The sequence below is a fragment of the Mercurialis annua genome, linkage group LG6 (assembly GCF_937616625.2).
Source record: "Mercurialis annua linkage group LG6, ddMerAnnu1.2, whole genome shotgun sequence".
Lineage (NCBI taxonomy): Eukaryota > Viridiplantae > Streptophyta > Magnoliopsida > Malpighiales > Euphorbiaceae > Mercurialis > Mercurialis annua.
The window spans coordinates 36,249,007-36,255,510 of NC_065575.1; positions in this window are offsets into that span (position 1 = coordinate 36,249,007).

A 6,504-nucleotide genomic window follows, 5' to 3' on the forward strand; every position below is an offset into this window, starting at 1 on the left:
TGGTCAACGTTTATAATTATTTTAGAACCTACTAAACTAAACAAAAACTCGGTGGCCTACCAACTAATACAAACATCTTTCAGTAAATGTTAACTGACAACTACATTTGCAATAAAACCAATTCCATTTCGATCATAAAATTTTATGTCATTTTTTGATAGATAAAAAAAGCAAAATCTAATCATCACAAGCAAACCCTAAAATAAGAGAGAGAGTGATGCGACATAGTAACACCTAAACAAACAACAAACGCTCACCAACTCAATTTAATTACACTGCAACTGAGTCAACTGATCCATACACCGATTTAGAAAAGGGTTGACTCGTTCTGTTATCATCATCGTCATCGTCTTCCTTGGAAGAATTACAGAATATTTCTGATACAATTAGGGCAAACCAAGCAATCAAAGGAGTAATTAGCAGAATTAAACCTACAGGTACCATCCATAGCTGACTGCTCGTAACATGGTACTTATATTCCCAGTAACCAAGCAGCAACCCGCCCGCCATGCTCACCATTGACGACCATAAACAAGCTACAAACGCCTTCAAAATCTTCTTGTTCTTGGGCTGTTCTTGTTCTTGATCATGAGCTCCCATCAAAATAACCGAACCGAATCGAATCCTGTGAGAATTTCAAGAAAATATAGGGTTTTAATGGAGTTTTATGTAAAATTTAGTGGGATTATATATAGGTGAAGATGGAGAGATGATGAGAAATTATGGGGGAGAAGAGAAAAATGGTAGCTCCATGAAATGAGCTACTAATTAATCCAAATTGAGCTAAGCAGCAAACGTGCCTTTTTATCAAAGCTGCTCTTTTTAAATGAAACTCATTATATAAAGAATTATATTGCATCCAGGGTTTTCACATTGCTGAATTGATCGACGTGGATATAAATAATTTTATATGTTTTTAACTATGATTATATTGAGAGATTGCATTTAAAAAATAATTTTGACAGCTTGATACGTTTATTTTATAAACCCTGGCTAATATAATCAAACAATAAATTATGAAAAAATAAATTGATAAAAATAGAATAGTTTTAGTCCTTAATTTATTTTTATGATAATTTGGTTAATTAGTAAAGAAAAATTTATAATATTTAAAAATAATATCTGTACTATTTTATAAAAGTTATATTTTATATATCGATTTTTTTAATAAAAAAACTCTTTTAATATAGATGAATTTATCGTAAAAATAATATAAGAGGCTGAATTATATCTTATTTTTATGAATTAGACTCATCATTTCTATTTAATTGTCTTTCAGATACAATGAATAACTTATAGAATTAATGAACTACACAGTTAAGATTATTTTTTTTAAATATTTTTATTAATGTTATTATAGTTATGGTCCATATGGATTATTTTGTTTTACTTAATTGTTGACTAATAAATTGTTTTTTTGCAGGAAATGGTTAGTTTCTGGGTTTTGAGAATTTCTTATTAAGAAAGCAAAAAAAAGAAAGCAGCAGTTTAGTGTTTACATGAGGTAGGTAGGATAAGATTGCAAGAATATGATCAAATTTAGCCATTTGGATCAAAATGATCCCATCATCACTCTTCTTAAGTCTTTTTCAGCTAGCTTTCTATTTTATTTCAACTATTTTAATGTGTTTCTTCTCTATTCTAAAACATCTAACTCCAGAATCGATTTAAATTTATGAACGTTCATACCTAAATTATTGATCCATATTTTTCCATTAGTTACATATATAAAGAGGGAAAATAAATTTATATACCTAAAGTTATAGCGGATTGTTAGATTTATTATGAATTAAAAAAATTAACATTTCAACAATTTATAAATTGTGTCAATTATATATAAGCAACAAATAAAAAGGAGGAATGATTTGATTAATACAAATAAAATATGTTCTAATATTGCGTAACTTAATTAATATGATAAATTTGTCTATAATTAAAAGAATAATTTTTTTTGATTAAACTAAGAATATTTTTTTAAATATCTATCTAACATTTGAAATTTATATTATTTCATAATTTATTTTTCTCTAAATATATATTAACTTATCATAAAATTATTTAAGATATTTGATTGTACTTTATTTTTATTAGGCTTTTTATTTTTATTTGCTTTTTGTATATAAGTGACTCCAGTCTCCAAACATGATATATGAATCAAATAATCATTTTTGCATATTTGTTAATTTCATAATAGATATAAAACTCAGTTTACCAATAAAATAATATAAACTATTTAAACACCTACAATTTTCAAGGTGTGTGCAATGTTATATATATAATAATTTAGTGATTTTAAAATGAATAAAACTAATGCAGTTGTATGAACATAGGTGTAACTGTGTAAGCATAGTTTTTATCGAAGCTAAATTAATTCGGTATATTACTAATTAAAAAGGTTCAGTTTTAGATCAAATTAACAAGTTAAATTGCCTCCATGTTTAGTTTATTAATTTTTATGACGTGATAACTTAAATCAAACATTTAGTAAACGCATAATGAAGCAGTTATTGCCTAGGGGAACAAATGGATGCTGTGAAAGATTGTTGTCGTTTTGTACAAATACTTCAATTTTTAATTCAAAATGAATAAATTTGGTTAGGATTGTTGCAGCTCAGCCAGTTTGATATTGTTGGTAGCCTTGCGTTACTTCGACAGTATTAATTAATGGAAACAGATAAATATAACAAACTCACTGATGGTTACGGAATTAAGGTGTTGTAAGAAACGACAAAGAATTTTCAGTTTGATTTTAATTTCAGAGGTACTAGCTAAGAAGCACGAAAACTTCGACAAAGTTGTGTTTCCCGTTTCGAAAACGTTTCGGAAACCGAAAACTCTTGGACACCCGTACGAAACGTTTCGGGCCGTTTCCGTAAATAATAAAAATTAAAAATTTGTAAAAAAATTAAAATTATTACCCACAAATAAAAAAATCTAACTAATTACCCATAAATTTTACATTCGCATTGCCCACAATACATCAAATATACTTATTTGTGTTGAATTATATTATATTTTTTTATATATTTATAAAATTTTAATATTTAGTATATTAAAATGAATTATTTTATTAATTATCATAAATATTTAGATAATATTTTTCTATATATATCCCTATATTTTTATTATTTGCACGTTTCCCCCACGTTTCGTGTCCTTTATTTTTGAAAAAATTTCGTTTCCCCGTGTCCGTTTCGTATCGTTTCCGTTTCCGTGCTACATAGGGTACTAGTTTTCTAGTTCAAATTATTGGTTTTGTCAGGGGTAATTTATCACAAAAATAATCAAACTGGTATCAATTTATTTTATTTTAATGAGTAAATTTTAATTCGTTTTATTTTAATTATTCTATTTTAATTATATTTTAATAAAAAAAATCATTTAAAACGTACATGTATGGCAGCCGGATTTTACTAGTGACAATCATCTTTTACTTGTGTTTGTTTTTAAAACTCGTCGTTTATATATAACTTTTCAATTTCAGCAGGAAGATTTTCGGTCAATTCTGCAATGTCAAGTTAACAATTAAAAAGTAAAATCCAGTTTTCATGTACATACCGTTAGGATTATTTTTAGAATTTTAATTAGTTTAGCACTTTAATTTATCCTAATATGTGTTGGATATTTATTATACCTATTATTGGTCTGTGTAGAAAAAGGAAGTGTAAATCCTTTTTGGATTTAAACTTCTTATTCCTTTAACATATTTAGAACTCTACAAATAGACAAGTCATGGCTTGTAAAATTTAAAAGTGTGAGACATATTAGTACGTCCAACACATTATTTGGGTTTATTATTGGGTTTGGGCATTAGAAAAATATCTGCCGTTCTTTTGTATTCTTCATCTATTAGTGAATAAAACTCGTTCCTTTATTCGTGGAGTTGTCATTGACGAACCACGTAAATCCTGTGTTTGTTTTTAGTTTAATGCTTTATTTTGTCATAAGCTTGATTTCCTAATTTATTTTCTGCTATTCCGCTGCGACTAATCTCACAACAAGTGGTATCAGAGTGACAGTTCTGATTTGGGATTTATTTGGGAAATTTTTTGATATGGCTATGACAAAATTTGAAATTGAGAAGTTTGATCGCACCAAGAGTTTTGTCTTATGGTAAATCAAGATGCGAGATTGTTTGACACAAGCTGGATTACGAAAAGCATTATTGGAGAAGGAGAAGCTGTTAGAGAAGATGACTGAAGACGAGATTGAAAATTTGGATGAGAGAGCTCTATCTACCATCCGACTATGTTTATCTGATGATATTTTGCGTGAAGTTCTACGCGAAACATCCGCTTTGGATTTGTGGAAGAAACTTGAAGCGCAGTTCTTGAAGAAAAATCTCACTAGTAAACTTATTGTCAAAAACCGTCTACATATGTTCTATATGGCTGAAGGCACGTCTTTGAAAACACACCTTAGGGAATTCAGTTCCATTATAATGGATTTGGAGAGTCTGGATATTAAATATGATGAAGAAGATCTATCTCTTGTGTTGCTTCGTTCATTACCTTTGATTATAAGCAATGTCGTGAAAATTTAATATTTAATCATCATACGCTTTCTATTAAGGGAGTTAAATCTGCCCTATTTTTGAGGGAGTTAATGGATAAGGAGCTAATGGGGAATGCTAGTCAGATGTCTGATACTGTCTTTACAATCAGTACTAGCTGGAAGACAGATTATGATAACAAGTGTCCGAAACACAAACACTCTACTTATAATTATTGCAAGAAGAAGGGGCATCTAAAGATTGATTGTTGGAAAAATGCAAAAGGCAAAAACTACCGAAAGGCTAATGTTCAAGCCAATATTGTTGAAGATGAATCAGATGAGGACCATGAAGATGTGTTTGCAATTTGGAGTGGAGATTCAGGTTTTAGGGGGAGCCGGTTCTACAACCACGTGTCTAATATTTTATTAGACAGGAATAGATAATTTAAAGAGAAATTTAATTTATAAGTTTTCCTGAATTTTTATTATGGATATAGGATTGCAAATTTAAATTTTTAGAATTTAAATTTGATTACCTATATAGTTAATGGGGACAATATGAACTTATGAATTGGGTGCAGAATAATTCATAAGTCCCGATGGATTATTTTTGTGCTAATATTCGCGAAATATTTTAAAAAGGTTATTGTGAAAATTTGATAAAATTTGGAAGTAGAAATTTTAAGCGCAGTTAATGCGGACTTAATAAATCAAAAATAATTTATTAAGAATAAAATATAAGTCGGACGAGGATAAAAATTATATTTTTACTTTGTTTTATATTTTATTAGATTTGTGGGTAAATTTTCCCAATATTTGAAAGTTGTTTCCATTTGAACTACGGCCGACTAGTTTAAAAGTTGGTTTAAAGTGCATGATTGAATTAATACTAAACTGCATTTTAATCAATATTTATATATATATATATGATTCATTCTTAGCAATATGAAGCCTAACTTCAAAAAAAAAGAGCTGCTTCCTTTGAAACACGGCGAAGCTAGGGTTTCCGAACTGAATCGTCTGTTTTTTAATTCTAACTTCGTGTCTTCAACAATTATTCAAGTAATCAAGGTATTTTATCCGTATTAAACGTTTATTTCGATTAAACTCATTTATAAACGGTTACCGATTCGAATAATCATTTTAAACAACCGAACATATTTTGGATTGTGTATAAATGATTTCGGACTAATCAAGCAGGACGGAGGTCCCGAAAAATTATTTTCGGGGCTGTGCGGAAGTACAGCCCACTGTGCGCGTGCACAGTGAGCTGTGGGAACGCACAACACAGTGTACGGGCGCACAACATGAAAATGTTGTGCGACCACACAGCTGCAGCTGTGCGGTCGCACAGTTCTTCTGTGCGGGAAAATAGCAACCCCGACAGGTTGTTGAGGGTCGTTTTCTTCGGGCTTTATTGGGGGAATTTCCGGGGGCGATTCCGAGAAGCTTTCGCCTAGTAATATGAGGTGTTATCCGACCGAACCTAAAACATTTTAAATAAATATTTTTAAATCAAAATTAGATATTTTAAAACGAGGTTTTAAAAGTAAAGTACAACGTTTATAACAAACTTTAAAAGAGTTAAAATCAACGTTTAAACGGTTTTAAAGATTTAGCAATCGGTTTTGCTAAATACTTAGTATATGACTAAAAATTGTTTTAACAATTAAGTCTATATTATAAATGTTTTCTTTAGGTATTGCTATAACTCAAATAACTTTTAGAGAGAAGTTTGAACGTTTTCTCAAAACGAGAATTATAATTGTAATACCCCAAAATGTATAATTATCTAATTGGGCCACATGTTCAGTTTAGATTAGCAGAGTGGCGAAATCGAAAAGATTTTGATAAATTAAGATATATAAATTTCAGGTAGGTCGGTTTCAGGAAACAATGTTAAGAAAAAATCTAAAATAAGGTATAGGGACCAAAGTGGTAATTTAGCCACTTTGTATCGAAAATAGAAATATGGGAGCTTGACGGGAAAGTGTTAATATCGAGCTTCGT